Here is a 17,958-nt window from a genome sequence, read left to right as displayed (position 1 = left end):
ACCTTTTAAACATCAGGGTAAATACTTGTCAGGGTTCTAGAACCCAAATGCAGATGAACGACTTAGCAGTAAAGAAATGTTGAGTTAAATAAACAGACTTACAGTCACTGGAAGGCAGGGACACAAACTGCAAATCCAAAATATAACAAAATACTCCAAAAGGCAAAAGATCAAAGTAGGCCAACAGTGGTCAGCCAAACCAAAACACTAAGCACAAAAGCAGAAAGGCGACCAGACGACCTGACAAAGACCAAGGGAAACACACAGCCCGTATACACAGGGGATGCAGGGATAACTGAACACTGAAACACATCAGGACAGGGGAAGATAATCACAAGGGCAGGAAGCAGGACAAACACAGGAAGTAAATCAAGGAAGCAAGTTTCAAAATATAATAGAAAAAAGGGACTCAAACGCCGCGGACATTAAAAGTCCATACAACTGAAAATCCTTCAAAAGAATCCAAAGTCTTCTCCAAGTTCACTAGAGGGCAGACTCATGACACCTCTACAACCAAATTCTGCTGTAGGCAAGGGACACGATAATGGGTTTGGTTACCCGCAGGTAAAAAGTCCAGGCTAAATGGTCCTAAGACGACAGCTGATGGACCGGAGATTAACATTAGGGTAACTATTTCTCCATAATTGTGATATAGTGATGAACTTCGTAATCTTCTTAATGGTAAATGACGGTAACATGAGTTTGCTTGTAGCAGTCCTGCTATAAGTGGTGAATTTTTTTTATTTATTTTTTTGTTGACATCAGAGACAATTAAAGACAACACTTATGCTGTCTCACAGGCGATACAAAAAAGGACCTCGTCCTTTTTTCTTCTCTCAATGCTCTACCCGGCTGCTATTGTTGTGGAGACAATGCCTGTCAGTTTCAAATCTCTTGACGGTGCAGTAGCTCTAACGATTCGCAATCACCACAAACACTTGGACAACAGACAGATGGCTGAAAGACACATTGTTTGAACGACATCATTTCCAATGTACCGTGGCATCAGAGATCATTGTCTCGGTTCCCTGCAGTCCGCCATTTTAGATTCAGAGAAACACTATTGGGTGTTCTTGATTGAATCAAAACAAATCTCCTACCCACCTACAACCTTTATACCAGGGAGGTAGGGGTGCTGAGGAGGGTGCAGCACCCCCAACAGGCAAGGGACTGTAATCACAGGGCAAACATTTATTTTCTTGAGTAAGATTGAGTTAAGCATAGTAGTAATCCCCCACCCATTTTCTTCTTATTTTTTTTTACAATACTTCATATAAACATTTTCTGCTTAACCTGTCTGATATACGAATGTGGAACATGATGAAGATAATATTGTGCACTAACTGAAAGAAATAACTGAATTAAAATATGTGTTAAAAACAATCTCTGGTTTCTACAAAGCCCCTGAAGTTTGCTTTCTGTTGCAGTATAAAATGTTTGTAAAATGGTATACAAAGTTGGCCATTCATATTAATAGAAAACTCCGGATTGTTGCACTGTTGCTCCTGCATTTCAAATGATTTCATTACGCAGACTTTCTCTCAGCACTTCCTACTCTTGCTACTTTCCAGCATCTCTACTTTGCACAAAATACCTAAGTGAGACTAAAATAAAACTGAGATACACAGCAAATCCCCTCATGGCAAACGTTTGCAGTTTTGCTCCCTGAGTTTAATGAATAATCGATTATTAAAATGGCTGCTTATTAATTTCCGATTTAAAAAAACAGTTAATTTGTCATTCTAAAGGCAGCCCCTCTAATCTTCTCCTGATACCCTTTCTTCCCGCATTGTTGCTGTTTGTACTGAACACTGATTAGGATCAATAACTAGTTAGGGCATTTGTTGTTTCTAACTTTGTTCCTGCAGTAGAAGCACTGACTGCAGTCTAGTTAGTGCATCTCTCACTAAAGTTGTGACATAAGCCTGAGGCTCGCTGGGACTGAGACAGAAACTCTCTCCTTTCATTTGTTTACGCCAGAATACGGATCCACATACTAAATGTACCAGCACCAAATTAGATCTGTGTGTGTGTGTGTGTGTGTGTGTGTGTGTGTGTGTGTGTGTGTGTGTGTGTGTGTGTGTGTGTGTACTGGCTGCTTTTTTACCTGCCTTTTATACCTGCCACATAATTGGCTGCCTGTAAATTCAGCCAGGGAGACTGACAAATGTGAACCCTGTTGGGAATGGAGCTGGTTTGGACCAGTTAAATGTTTGCTAAATGCACTGAATTCCCGGGCTACCTCACATTCACATGCATGCCTAAATATTCTAAAACATTATGCACAGTCTGATATTCACTTGAAAGCTTTGAGGGTAAGTGAGAAGCAGAATTTCTACCGCTGCACGACGGCTACGCTTCACGCTGGCTCTGTTGGAGGAAAGTGTAAAGAGATAGGAGAACTATTATATGTGTTTAAACAGTGTTTCCCTCATGTAAGCACCTAAATGACTGCTATCCTAAAAAAAGCAAATCTCCAGGGGAAAGCTATGAGAACATTTGGCTGAGAAAGTAGCACAGACAATCCTTTTTACTTGACTCCTTTTAGGCAATGTGAAGCCCAGCGTCTTTTCTTGTTCCCCTCCTGCAGACTCTGGCTGATATTTGCAGTAGCTAAGTGGTCCCAACATTATGAATCTTACAAATTGTACCGTTCAAGAAAACCAAGCATATGCCAGAAAATCAATACGGCAGAGCTGAGGACAAAGGGGCCTCTGTAGAAAACCCTGTGTCTTACACAGGATGGAGAAGTACTGGTGGCGTACATCCATTAGTGCCTCATCTATTTTCCATCAATGACAGACAGAGCGGAAGAATAAATAGTCACAGCTGCTCCAGTGACCACAGGCATCTCTAGGAAATAGTAACCACCATTATTCTGGTATTATTATTAGCTGGACATATCTGTTATCCAGCTTTTTTCTATTTCTTCATGCCTGTGTTAGGTCACTGTAAGTGGATATTAGGCCAAAAGATTTGTTTTGTCCAGGAATTCCTTGAGTGGCTTTAACATACACATTTGATTTTTTGGAAATCTTGCCAAATGCTCCCCCCATTGCATGTGCTTTTAACTCAGGTGGTAATTGCTCAATTGTTAAATTTACTATTTCTAGTCAGAGTTGTGAAAATCAGCATATGGACCAGCTTTGAAGAGGAAACAGGGCATTTTATTGCAGTACTTCGGCAAACAGTGGATTGTTAGTGAATGGTGCCATAGCTGCACTAGCACCGACATAGGCAACAACACAGAGTCTACTTCCCCCTACACATGATACCCACAAGGCCACCCTCTTAAAGAGCCAGGTTTTGCTTGTAACACTGTAAAAGCTAGGGAGAGTAGGCTACACTGTAAAAGTCCAATCAATACATCCCAACCCCTCCAATCAGCCCTCTCTTTAAATCTACACGCCCAAAAAAGGATAGGAGCTGAATGATGACTTCTACAAGATCAGTTTCCTGTGAATCGCTCGCAAACTCCTGCTAACGTCTCTGCTTTAGCAGTGTATAACTCCTCAACTGAAGACTTGGACCATGTGCATAAGAGCACAATTAGGGTGCAAGCAAGCAGAAAGGTTGGTTAGTGATAGACAGGTACTAATGAAATGATCGGTCCTGTTTATCAGGCCCCTCGTCCACTGGTTAAAAGACCAACAACCACAAATATATGGCTTTATTTTGAATTGGAACAATACAATCAGCATTCACTCACGTCTCAGTGACAGTAGACATGGGTTTTATTGTCCTCCTGCTCAGATCGGCAGTGATGGAAACATGAAACATGGGTGAACCGATCATTTGGCAAAACAGCGAGGTGAGAGTAGTCCTCAGTTTATGGTGCATTCCTGACGACAATCATGACGCACAGCTGGAAAAAAAGCTGTATACAGACAAATGTGTTGTGTGTAATGTGTTTGAAAAGTGTTTCAAATTACCAACTCTTCTTTTAACTGATAGAAGACTAAAATAAACAATACTTGTAAAAAACTGATTAACTAATGAGCACATCAGTACAGTGACATGCATGTATTATTGGAAAGACTCAAAATGGAAATGAACGTTGATTTACTTTTTGTGAAAATCCGACATTTAAACTATTTTTATCTGGGATGCAAAAAGCATGTTAATAACACACGGCACACAGATATTGATTCTCGTGAGATGAGTGGCTTTGCTAGTTCTCATCCAAATCTGCCCGGGCTCAGTGATCCAGGTTCTGTCCACGCACAAAACGCTGAGTGCACTTAGCACATGGGTCTTGGCAACCGGAGTGCACTCTCTCCTTTAATGATCCATTAAAACTGATAAATGGCCGGAAACATTACAACCACTTAGCTGCTTGTAGAAATAGTGCTTTTACTTTTTCAAGAGCAATCCCCAACAAACTGCCAAATTAATTTCCTTCAAGATTTTGCAGCTCAGCCAGTCGTGTCCCGTTGGATGTTTGGGAGTGTGTTGGTATGCAGATTAGTTTTTTGCAGCTGGAGCATTTTTGAGAAGAGGACATCATGCAATTTTTTTTTTTTATGCAGGGAACATTAGCTCCCCCCGCACTACTATTACGGCCACAGCTGAATGCCTTTATGATCATGCCCTGTCTCTGGGAGAAGTCAAAAGGCATTTTGGGAAATGAATGTGGTACATTTACAGTATGAAGAAGTATGATGAAGCTGAAGCCGTGGGTAGAACAAAGAGGCAAATTACAACACTGCATCACAAAGGAGGTTCCTCCATATGATAGAATGATGACGTACTGTATAACACTGCAAACGACAGAGGGTGAAATTTACAGCAATTCTCTCACCAGAACTCCAACTTGGGGAAAATTTAAGTGAAAGCCGCAGAATTCTACTTAAGTGAAGTACTGCAGCAATCACTCTGCCATAATGAATCCTACGGTGAGTTACTGAGCAGCTCTGTCTCCGAATAGAGGAGAGAAAGAGAGAGAGAGGATTGTTACCCACAATATTCAGAGTCATTCTCAAGTTCTTGGCATCAGCATTGAGGAGTTGAGACAGAACTTATTTTTTTAATCCATAACGATGTGTTAGGATTATGGAATTTTCTTTTTAATTTAGTATTATAGAGTCATGTCTGCATGTGTATCTCTGCTTTGTCCAAGCTCTTCAATCGTTTTCAGACATAAAGTCCACAAAATGTCCATTCCATGCTGTCATCTCTGTTGTCATCCTGAGATATTTGTATTCTTTATTTTTTTTTCTTCAGTTTTGTGTTAGAAACGTCATCAACACGACCACTGTGAATTCACCGGAGAATCTGAAGCTGTGTTCTCACATGGGCTCGTGCCGACATTCTGCAAAGATTCCAGTTGGGGAGAATGTCCGCAGCAGCTGACTCCAACAGCGCCCCCAAAAAATTTGAAATTTTAAGAGATTATTATTATATAGTTTTTTTGTCCAGCCTTATGCTCTTTGTGTGTTCCTGGCTGGGCGTGGCTTCCAGACACTTCCATCTGCCATCAACACTCCTGCGCCTGAACTGAATCCATCTACTCTCCAAACTCTGCACTATCAAAGAACTAGACTGACCACCACCTCTCTGCCAGATCATCATTCCAACTTGTGGCGTCTACAATTGGGCCGACACTCTGAACCAGTCTCACTTGTCTTTAAGATGTGCTATTCACTGCCTGTCTGCCCACCTTAAAATGAACCTGTTGTGCTCAGGATCACCAGTTGCTCTCCATCGACCAGCCACGCTCACCAAGCACTTCCCATCAAGACTCTGCTTAGATTAATAGCACTCTCTGTTGTCCACCCTGCACATTCACCTTGTGTCTACTTTCACCAAGGAGGTTATGTTTTAATTGCTTTTTGTCTCACTGCCTGATTATGTAAAAACTACTCTGCAGATTGTCTTTAAACTTAATAGAAGGATGGGCCATGAGCCAAGAAAGAACCCATTACATTTTGGCACGAATCATCTGGCTTAAGGGAGAGATCCAGTTTTTTTTTTCAGCGCTATCTTTAGCATAAAAACATATATATATATTTTTACATTTTCAACAATTTCCCAGAGAATGGGAAATGGGAATGATTCATTGATCGTGTTGATAAAGAACCGGACATTTTGGGTGGACTGATATTTTTGAGTGTGTCTAATTTCATAGGGATCAAACAGAAAATCGGGATCTAGAAAATGTAAATATGTTTTCATAAGCGGACTGTTAGTTGCAAATAAAATCTGAAACATACACCGTGTCTCTCCTCTTATGTTCTGCACATTGAGTCCAGCGTTAAAACACAGGATTTAGGATTTTAAGGTTCATATCTATCCAATTTTTCTGGTTTAGCCATAAAATTGGTGTATGTATACATGTAGACTGATCACTTACATCATATTACTACTCTATATAGTAGTTTGCATCATTAGTGGCAGAGACTGGAAATCAGACCAATCAGTGAGCTCATCTTATTTCACTCTCATAGACAATTCTGTCCCCATTTGACATTCACACGGATTTTCCTCCCTCCTAAAAATGAGCCGGGTTATATTCATAACGAAGAAATGTTTCTGTCACTCTTCACTAGGTCACACATAACCTTTCTCTGATTGGTTGTTGGTCTGTTAAGTGACATGATAACGTCCCTTGTGCATTGAAAATGAACTGAGAGGTTTCAGACCCATTAACAAATGCAAATTGCTCCTGTGATACCAGAAAAGCAGAGTCCACCATGCCCATCCGGGATCGATCCAGCACGTACATGCACAAGGGATTCACAGGAAATGAGGCATCCATGTACTTCGTGAAATTCAGAGGCGACCTTGCTTATTCACACACAGCACAAAATGATTGTCTTGCAATCATTATGTAGGAGCAGAACGGTCAGGCATTCTAAAGAAGAAATATAGTTGGCTGATTCCTTTACACGAGGATTCATAAAGAAGACGTCACATTTTTGTCCTAAAACAACCAGGGAATAGAAAGCAACGCTCTCAAAGTCCTTTTGTTCCCTCGCTGACAGATGAATATATATCTGAACTCCACTGCTTGTATTAAGGAATGTTTATGATGAAGTTGATATGTATACAACCAGAACTGAAATCTCGAAAAGTACAATAAACCTGAATATTGATTGATTGATTATTTACTTAAGCCTCGGAAAACACATTGAGGAATAAGACCCTCATTTAAAATGGTGCCGAGGTTACAATGATGAGTTAAAACATTGAGTAAATAAATAAATAAGAATGAAATAAATATGCATATATATATATATATATATATATATATATATATACAGTAATACTAGGCAAAAGGTCATAAACAATCAATTTTGACAATTCAATAAAATACTATAAAATACTATGGTTAAGCCTAACCCAACTAACAGTTACAAACACTGCAAGAAAAGTCAGTTGTACATGAAATGAGATTAGTACAAGAACCTCTCAGTTGAATCCACATCATTAAATTATCTCAAGTCAATCCTAAAGGTAAATCCATCTCTGACTGACAGGATGAGCAGTGACTTGAGTGAACACGTATATACTTGTACATTAATGAGTTGTTAACACCATCTTCTCACCCCACACTCAAATCAGTGCCTGAGCCAATTAACAGGTCTGTGATGCTGTAATTAAAATGCACCACCATGCAGAAGAAAAATCATTCAGTCACCTGTTCCTTGCTATTTTTAAACACAAGTGCCTCTCTACAGAGAGCGACAAGTGTGTTGTCACTGTGCTCACTCTGCATTGGAAACTAGGATGACATTAAGACATTATGTTCAATACTATGACACTGGATTTCCCTTTTTCCTTAATGAAACAAAGAGAGGCAAAAACATTGTAGCATAGCTCTTCTAGTAGTTTCCTTATCTCCCCCATAGGCAGTATAAAAAGATGGACGACGTGTTCCCACTTCCTCCAAATATCAAAAAAAGTATACAAAATGTCCTGGATTCGAAATGCTGCCATCTTGTGTAGTAGTGGGATGTAATGAAGTACTTTTATTTTTTAATTATTTTCAGGGACTTTTCCTTTGTACTGGCGAAACATATCAGCAAATATCTGAACTTTCCACTACGTTTTATAATGCAGTGCGGTACTGCAGGAGAACTTCATTGGGGTGTCATTGGTAAAGAAAAAACGAATACTTCTAAAATACAGAGGCCGCCTCCGAGGCTCAGCCATAATAATGTGGTATACTGTTGCATTAGACTGCCATTTTGACTTTTAATACTTAAGGTAAATTTAAAAGTACTTACTCTTACTTATGTAGTAAAGTTAATGAGGTGCTTTACATTTTACTTGAGTTTGTTTTTGTCTATTTGTACTCTAAATAAATAGACTGGTAGAGCCAATAAAATAGCAGAGACCAAATCCATCTAATCTGTACTTTGACTCTTCAGTTTGGTCTATCTCCCTTCCACTAACATGGAGCATGAAGGTTTCTGACCTATTGTGCAGCCAGCCACCAGGGGGCGATCACAATTATGGCTTCACTTTTACGCTGCAGTCATGTCGTCCATCTTTATATAAAGTCAATTGTCTCGACACCTGAATTCTACTTTATTTCAATGCAGCCCAATAAGTAATAACAAGGGAGGTCAACAATGTTTAGCTGCATTCTTCAGAGGGGCTGTATGTATAAAAAGCTAATTTCCAGGTGAGCGAGAGTGGGGTTGTTGATGACGTTTCTAACATGCAACGGATGCAAACATGAAAATAACCCAAAGATGGCAAATATCTCAGGATGAAAAAGCAGAGCCACACACATAGAAGACACGATGTGCTGTCAACAAAAACTGATTTGTACGTTACATCCTGCCTCCTGCATGCCTCGACCTGTGTTGACGTGAACACGCCCGACCACACAAGGTCCTTCAGCGTTCTTTCTATTTCAAAGGCAAACTCCGGAGAAAGTCACATTTGCCTGACTGACACAATTAACAGATGTCTAAAATTAACACAAACACTTTATAGTCTGACTTTCAGCAGGACCATGACTATGGCCCAGTAACAGTGTGTGAAATTGGGATAAACTTTTTTTTTTTTTTTGCAGTGGATCCGTTTCCAACACGGCCTTGCTAATTAATCCAAAAAGGGGCTGACCAACGCAGTAAGAGGGAACGCTTTGCACATTTTGCAAGATTAGGGAAATGCAACGCAGTCGGGATGTTCTCTCGTCAGACTGTCGCTGTCCCAACGTGAGCTCTCTGTTCGCTCAGCCACTCCAATGCGTGACATTCAGATAGCTCTGCAGTATTTGTTCTGCAGACGCAGGCTTTCAACAAACCCTCACAGACAATTATACAGTGGGACGCTTTCATTCATTCCAGTGTGTTTGCCAGCTGGCTTCCCGCAATCATACAGCAAGAAGAGCATTACAATGAATGCTCTTATTTTGGCAAACAAGCATAATCATAAAACAACTCCAAATTCAATGTTTACGTTTGAACCCCATCATCTGTGGCGTTGCAACATCCTAATTGCAAACGAGTTCTTTAGTTATTAATTTATTTTAGGTGTTGATAGTTACATATCAGATTTACCCTGAAATGGTTAATTTCTATTTTGATATTAATTTGACCTTAGATAAGATTCACTTTTTGTTTACATTTAGTGTTAGTATTTATGTTTCCATGACAGTAGGATAGAAGTTACCAGTCACTAAATGTTGCATTGAAATCATAAAAAAGACATCCCCTCTCTAGAATGGGAAGATCTTTTTAGTTTTTAAAGTTCCGATGTTTACATAGATTTTCCTCCATAAGTCAATGTTTCACACTGGTTCAAAGTGAAAATCCTAAAATCCTCTCTGCTTGGAACCACTTAAACACTTGGAAATATAACAGGTCCCAGTCACACTAAATCCCCTCTTCCATTGTCACAAACCCTCTAACACCCACTGACCTCTGGTTTCTGTCTGCAAGGCGAATGGATACAGTCGCCATTGACTCCCACGTCAAAATGAAGTTTTTTATCGCCTCCGGTCGCCAGTGATTTCTTCTTCTTCTTCTTCTTCTTCTTCTTCTTCTTCTTCTTCTTCTTCTTCTTCTTCTTCTTCTTCTTCATTTCAGCACTGTAGACGCTGATGCTGCACCTTTTCTGGTGCAATGTTTTGACGGGCACATGACTTTGGGGCGTTGGTGCGTAAATAGCCGTGAACACTTGTGTACATATTGTTCTTTACATCTTGGGATGAAAGGGAATTTATTGCTTTGTATTGTGCAAAATGCAACACTGACAAGACAGCGGGGTTTGAGGGAGCTTCTCAGTTTCCAGCAACATTGTGACGTCGGAGAACATGACTCACCAGGTTTTAGAAAAACAGAGCAAACCCCTCAACTGGCATTAGGTAATGAATAATGAAAATAGACTTTTCAGTGGGTTTGCCCATTTCCAAAAACCTCCATACTCTCATATCGGTGTAAAGGAGGTGTGAGAGACAAGGCACAGCCACACTACACACAAGTCTCAATGGAAAAGTGACTGACAACCTACCGACATAATCATATAAAGCACTCCAAGTTAAATTAACTCTTAGGTCACTTACTCATTTTCCACAGGGGATCAAAACAGTGCCAGATGCTGAGGACAATTTGTGGCTGGTTCTCGTCTGGAGTCCTCTGCACATGTGGTGAGGACACACTCTGTCACACACTAGTGTGTCTGAGCAGCACTCTCAGTGTTCACTTAATACCTGAGAAGTATTTCTCACACCTGCTCAGTAACCGCACTGCATTATCACTGTGATCCATAGTAAAAGTACATGATCCACAAAACCGCCTGTGTAGTTTCAAATCTATTGTTCAAATCATTAGCTCACTCAACTAAGAACAAAAAATCGAAATTGTCCTTCAGATGCTCATGGTGGCAGCAGCTATAGCTGGGCATGTAGCCCTGAGACCGTCATCTATGAAAGCCACTGAAGCTGTGGCTTTGGCCGCCGACCAACCGCATGGCCCCGTGGCAAGGAGTGCGGCCCCGGACAGAGGATCAGCCGGAGCACTGGCGTCCACACAACAGGAGCGATGAGGGGCCTCAGGCACCACAAGTGGAGACGCACAGGCCTGGTGCTACTCTGTGGGTTTAATGGCCTTTGTGCTCTTCGAAGTGCTTTATAATGATGATGGGGCAAGTGCATTAAGACTGCAGCTTGCTGGGCCAATCACACTGACAGGGTCGTTACTAAAGTACAGCAGGTCCTTCCTGGGAGTGCTGCTCTGTTCCCTTCCCCGAACAAACAGCCTGTGTTGCTGATTTTATTTGTGCCAGTACAGAGCACTCCGGCGAAGCCCTCCTGCATCCTGTCACAGAGGTGAAGAAAGCCTTATTGAACATTTTAGATTGGAACAATATTTGTTATGAAATGTGAAACAGCGGGCCGCCTCGTTCCCTCTATCATACATGACAGGCAATCAGCGGCAGTTTTTATTACGTAGAATGTTATGTCAGGGTCTCAGTTTGATTTGTGCTCGTCTATCACCCGGTGTTATTTATTACACTGTGGTTGGGCCAACAACAACATGTATCATATATATTTAATCAGGATTTTTATTTTGCTGATGATACAAATTTCCTGTTGCATATAGCCACAGCGGTGTAAACGACATATCCTTACTTCACCGGGCAATGAAATGCTTAATTTATTGATTTATCCTCATTTATGCTCCGAACACATCAGTGGCCACTACACTAATACTGTAAAACTAACAGAGCATAAACAATCGATGTTGATCCTGCAGCTGTTGCACGCTCATTTTGAGGTTGCACTGAACGATGGTGAGATTAAGAGTTCAGGAGAGGAAATATTTAGTTTGTCTTTACATGATGCCCTGAGGTCAAAACAACTCATTTTGATCTCCCTCCCACTCATCCCAACCACCGCTCTCACTTTCATTTTCTACATCAGCTTTACAATATTTTACGCTAAGCACTTTTACATCACTCTCCAAAAGGCCCCCACTCCTCCTGTTGACTTTTGGCATCATTTCTGCTCTAATATCCAGTTTCCATAATTTCTATGATTCCTTTCTCTCTTTGTTTTAGCTTCTTAAACCCCCCTAGGGCTTTTTCGTCTCTATCACCTGCAAAGTGTGTCATCCATGTTCCTGTTATGCATTCCTATCAGTTTGACTGTATGTGTGACTAAAGTAAATTTGCAGCAGCAGAGACGACGGGAGGCTGCGGGTGAGATGTCGGGGGAGCTAATCATAGGATATGGTCCAGGTGCAGGCAGATCTCCCAGTGATCTAGGGTTTCGGGCCTCACTGTTAAATAAATACTGAAAAGGAAAGAGATGAGGGTTCAGGTGGGGGGGGTGCAGGTAACATGATATTTCAATATGAAATCTGGTTCTTGGCTCGTGTCACGTGTACTTCCTCACCTGTCATGTCCGTTCCCATTAAATCCGATGCCAAACACAGTCAACTATGACAAATTATATATCCATAAAATATTTGACTTCTTGGGGTAGTACATTTTTTAGAGTGTTTAAAGTGATAAGATAAGATAAGGTAAGACAGGCTACATAGATCCCACACTGGGGAAATTCACTTCTGTTGTCTGGGAAGACAACAGAGGTAGACAAGAGAACATATAAGTAGAAAATAGAAGATAAGCCATTAAATAAAAATGCATAACACGCCTTTCACTACAGATTGAAATATTATTTGTGGAGAAAATATATAATACCACTAACAAATTGTAGTGGCACAGGCACGAGGGTGTATACTTAATGTAATGTATAAGGAGATATTGAAATAGACGTATAAATGTATATGAATATTAGTATAAAAACAGTATGTGCTACATGTATATTAAATTGGTATAATTTCCCCATTGTGTAGGCTACTAAATAGCACTATTCTATGTATAGTATAACTATCTTAAGATGGATGTACATATATTTATGTAAAGTAAAAAATTCTAAACTTGATTTGTTTCTATCTACAAACAGCAAGTTTCATGAAAAAGCTTCTGTTACACAGCTAAGACGCCACCACAAAAACAGTGTCAGCCATCTCGCTGATGGTGGTCTATCGAGAATGGAGTATATGATAAAAAATAAAACGGATGTTTAGATATTTAAAAAATAAAAGCAAACACATCAGCTGATTCAAACAAGATCCAAACCATGCACAGAACTGTTTCAAAGCGACAATTTCAGGGACTTGGGATCTTTAATAAATATATATAGAGTTTTGTTGTTAGCCTCGAGCCTAGCTTGTGCAAGAAAATGCTACAAGGTTACGTTTTTACCTCAGTTGAGGAGCTTCTGTTCTCTGTGAGCACCCTTCTGTTTACAGCTGGAGGTGGAAGGGGAAATCTGAAGATCAATAGAAATGTTGTCATTTTCATACATTCTCTGACTTAACCCCACCGCTGAGCCGTCGTTCCATATGAATATTTTATGTGCACTGTTCTCAGGTGTGTGGCGCCTCCCAGTCGCCTCGTTCTCATTGACTATTGTCGGGTTTCTGCTCAGTATTCCATCGCTGTTCCTTTCACGCCGAGGACTTTCCGAGTCGGATTTGAACCGGACCAGCCTTGAATCCGAAACGCCTCTGCAACTGGAGGGTCGACTCAGACCCGACGTCTGCCCAATTATCCTGCCGAGAGGGGGCCAGCGCTAGGGAACAGTGGCAGAAGTTCAGAGAATTTAATTCAGAAGGAAGGAAATCTCTTCCTTTACACTACACTGCTGTGTTAATGAACGTACTGATTAAAGAGAGGGGCACCCAGCTCCTTTCACACACTGTGCTTTTAAATAATCCAGAAATAGACATCTGAGGAACGACGGGCGACGAGCGTCCTCTTGGTACGCGGTGTGCCGGAGGGAGGGGACTTCACACTAACCTGAGAACTCCATTGTGCTGAAAGCCTTTTTCCCTGTTTCACCGGTGTCTCCTACAGGAGGGCGTCCTCCAGGGACCTCCCTGTTGCTTCCTTTCCTCATTTCTCGGTGGTATGGGTGTGAGCTGTTATCTGCCCCCAACACTGCTGGGAGCTGAGCATGTTTATATGTAACTGCAAGAGTGACAGGCACTTATAAACATTTTGACTCTAGGCAACTGGAAGGTGTTTTCACCGGTCGCCAGAGCAACAGGGAGCTCTTTCCTCTGGTATGTGCCGTGCTACCGACATAATGAGATGCACAAGGTGTGCACTGACTCTCAATGAGGCAATAAATAACATTATTCCTTATTAAGGCCATGTGTTACTACAGTGGGTCATGGCTGTACGGAAACAATAGAGACACTGCTTTTAACGGCACCACGTGTTTTAATGTGAACGCATATTTATTTTTAAATTGATGTCCGTCTGTGGGAGGACATAACATGCATTGATTTTATTGTAAAAGCTGGATTACATATGCATATTGTTATGGTTATTATGAAGACCTTTATTACTATGAATGTGTATAAATATTATGATTATGCCAATGGTTATTATCTTCATTATTACTATTATCATCATTTTTATAGTTAAGATTTCTTTAATGGTTTTTTCTTTTGTTTCTCAAGGAAAATCACACGGCACAAATTTCCAGGAATGTCACATTTACACATTTGTTTCTGATATCAAATCAAAATCTTGCAGAATAAGAACGGCTCAGATCCCATGTGGGTCGAGCCCTCGAGTGTATTTATGAGCGAGAGAAGGAGCGAAGGAGCGCGTGCAGGAGGAGGTGTGACACACCTGAGCAAAAAATAGGTTTCTTTGAGCGCGGGAGCATAATTCTGCTCTTGTGAATTTCCCACGCACCACTGTTACATTTTAATCATGCACTGGAGACGGGGGAACCTTGAGATTGTTGAAACTGACGCCTACAGAAACCTGCATCTGCAATGCTAATCACACTCCAGCAAAGGGCCCCACAGACTCGCCCTGTCTTCCCTGTCAACCTAAAAATTCCTCTCCAATAACAACGAGCACTCCGTGGCTCGCTGAATTGCTAATGTGTGGCGGGGCTACATCTGGAGTCGGCCGTCCCTGTCCTGCTACTTTGACCACATCTGCAGTCAGAATAACAGCACAGCGATGGAGTCAATCAACACACTGACTTAATCCCATGACAATGCATGTTTCCTGTTTGACTGCCTAACCTATAAACACGTCATTTTATCTTTCATCTTAATTTAAACATTTGTGACTCCCTTTGTTCTGTCTTTACATAGCAAGTTAAATCTGGAAATATTCAGAATTCTGATGTTATTTTTGCTGCAGAGCTGTGTTGTAGCCACTCAGCCTTTTTGTATCCATTGCCGAGCACCTGGCTTTAGAAACCTGAGATGCATCCCGTTTTTGTGACTATTTTGAGAATACTCTCTGAGAGCTCTTATTTCACCTAAAAGGTACCACCGGTTTACGAGCGGTTTCATCACTGCAGTTTGATGCACTTTACAGCATCTTCTTAGTACGGCATTTGGAGAACTCCTCTCTTGTCTCCACTTGTTGCAGCCAAGTCCCCCTCACCTTGTTCATTGTGGTAACAGATGACATCTACAGTGTGCATATATGGATCACTTTCAATGGCTCTATGATTTAATCTTTTAGGGGAATATTCTTAGGAAATGAGACATTTCGTCACCACTGGGACACGATCACAGCACTGGAAAGATTCGTGAATATGAACCATGGGATGTGATGGCATGTGTTGTTCCAGTAGAAAAACGTTTTCAGTGATGGTGCAGCTTTTTTTGTGTGCAGCTCTGCACACTCTCGATGACTTGCAGTATATTTTGGGAAGGCTGCTTGGAGGACAGCGAGTAAGTTGAGCAAAAGTTCAACTCGGAGCCTGTTGTTGTTCCTTGCTCCTTCTCTCCCATAACTATGAGTTACTGTCTGCTAGACAGCAACACACGGTCGTTTACAGTCTAATGCTGCTTGATAATATGGTGCGATAAAGACAATCATTAAACAGTTGATGTTGTGTGTTTATGAATTTGCCAACTCCTTGCATTAATAATGGGTTCGGCAGCCAGCTGTTGTTTCACTGTCGTTGGAATTGGTACTTGTGCGACAATGACTTTAGTGTATTTGCACCAATATAAGAATAGGTTTGTCGGAGACCAAAATAAACACAAGACAGCCAACGTACCAAACCACACCGAGCTTCAGTTTGTGTGAATAGACATTGTTTTACTCCCTAATTTAACGAATTGAGTTAAATCAACTGGTTGCCTGGCACAGAGCTGGTGGTGGAGTGTACTACTCTACTGGCTTCAGCAACACGTCCGAGCTTCTTTCAGCCTTCCATACCTCCGACATCTTCTCCTGCATCCACACCATGTGAGAAACCTATACAAGCTACATTTAAAGTGCACCTTGTACAAACTCCTGTACATTAAGTAGAGAATTATTTAATCGGATATATTTTACCTCGGTGCCATGACGGCAAACGTTAAGAGGCTACCACCACGACCCTAACTAAAGTCTGGTTGGGGGCCTATCATTTTTTATTCTCAAATCTCTGCTGTAATTAAGCTAAACTGCTTTTAGTGCATGCACTGAACTTCAGATAATCTCCTGAAATTATCCGGGAGAGCTGAATGTGAGAACCCAATTGTCCTTGTCAGTTGAAGCAGAGAATCTCCAGATTCAAAGCTGATGTCCAGGTAGTTAACATCTTATCTCCTGTTGGGCTCTTAATTGGACATTTTCTGGAGTTCATGTTCAAATACAGCTTGCTTAAAAAAATGCATAAGCACCTCTGGATTTCTTCCTTTTGGCTTAATTTGGATTTTGGACCATGAGAGGGGAACCAACGTGTCAGGAAGCACCCAGCTGGTTAGTGTGCGGCTACGCGGGAGGTGGTGTCACCCCATTCGTTTGCTCGTCAAGAGTACTGACCAATTCAAGGTGTTGGAACCGGGACTGGCGAGGTTGGGCAGGTTAGACATTGGTCACGGTCTTTTACAAGGAGGCACGGAGATCAGTTTGTGCCGATTCCGACGCCGGAACACTTTGATGCACTCGATAAGAACCGTGAAACCCTCCCACACGACACGAGCGCGGGCGTGACGCACCCTGCGAGTTACTTCCGAACCAACAGAGGAGGTGGCGTGAGGGAAGGCAAGGAGAGGCAGCCCGTGGAGGAGAGCAGAAGCACAAACAATAGGTGGAGGGGTGGGGGCACCACCACCACCTACCACTCTTCCCTCTATTATCGCCTTCCCCCATCCCCCTCTCACCCTTAACGAGGGATAGTTTTCTCTTCGCCTCTCATCTCTCTCCTCCCCTCCATTCCCGGCCGTCTCCGGGGACCAAACACACCCCTGACAGGTTGCCATGGAAACGCCTCACACATACTCTCTCTCTCTCTCTCTCTCTCTCTCTCGCAGACACTCATCCTCTTTCTGTCTCTCGCTGCGTGTCTTGCAGCGGTAACGGCTGCATCCTCTCTCTCCTCCATTAGCATCCCTCTTGCTCAGAGACAGCAGGGGTGGCACTTGTCGAAACCCTGAGCTACCTGCACCTGAATTCATCCGTCACTAGAAAACTTGCGAGAAACCTACTTTTATATTGGGAGACTATCGTCTGAGTGGTGTATTGTTTGACACAGCTAACTCCAAACTATTGTTCCTGGACGCCCATCTTTCTTTATTTTTAGACATGTCACGTAAATGCATTTCTGTCTATTTCCCTTGAACTTTGCTCTCCATTATAAAGATACGAACGTCCAAATTAAATTTGCACCCAATTACCTTGGCCCATGCCATACTCGATTAATGGCCACGGACGTCAGACAAGAGACAGTCGCTGAGTCCCTTCACTGGAGAGTTACTCATTTATAATTCAGCCCTATATCTCATACTTAAGGTCAAGATAGAAGTGTGTAAAGTGTTTTTTTTTTCATCTGTATGAAAGACTATATCTACACTATAGCTGACCCCATGCAGCCTTTTAGAGCTCCAGGTCCACTCTGAGGAGGGGTATGAACAAAAAGGATTGTGTTTGTGTGCTGCAGGGCCACTTTGACTCACAGCA

The 17,958-nt window shown here is 41.7% G+C and overlaps 1 protein-coding gene across 2 annotated transcripts in view; it reads right to left on the bottom strand.

Annotated features, from left to right (window-relative positions):
- Positions 1–17,958, bottom strand: part of lingo2b (leucine rich repeat and Ig domain containing 2b) — a 37,182-nt gene that overhangs the window by 18,263 nt on the left and 961 nt on the right. The window contains exon 1 of one of the 2 annotated variants that reach the window (XM_053435020.1): positions 103–283. The exons of the other annotated variant lie outside the window; for it this stretch is intronic. The gene's annotated coding sequence lies outside the window, so the exon portion shown is untranslated. Of the gene's footprint in view, positions 1–102; positions 284–17,958 lie in introns of those variants that run through there. 2 annotated transcript variants of the gene reach the window in all.

This window comes from Pleuronectes platessa, chromosome 11 (genome assembly GCF_947347685.1).
Source record: "Pleuronectes platessa chromosome 11, fPlePla1.1, whole genome shotgun sequence".
In the NCBI taxonomy this organism is placed as follows: Eukaryota; Metazoa; Chordata; class Actinopteri; order Pleuronectiformes; family Pleuronectidae; genus Pleuronectes; species Pleuronectes platessa.
The sequence above is the reverse complement of the archived record's forward strand: the minus strand, read 5'-3'. Positions and strand labels throughout refer to the sequence as shown.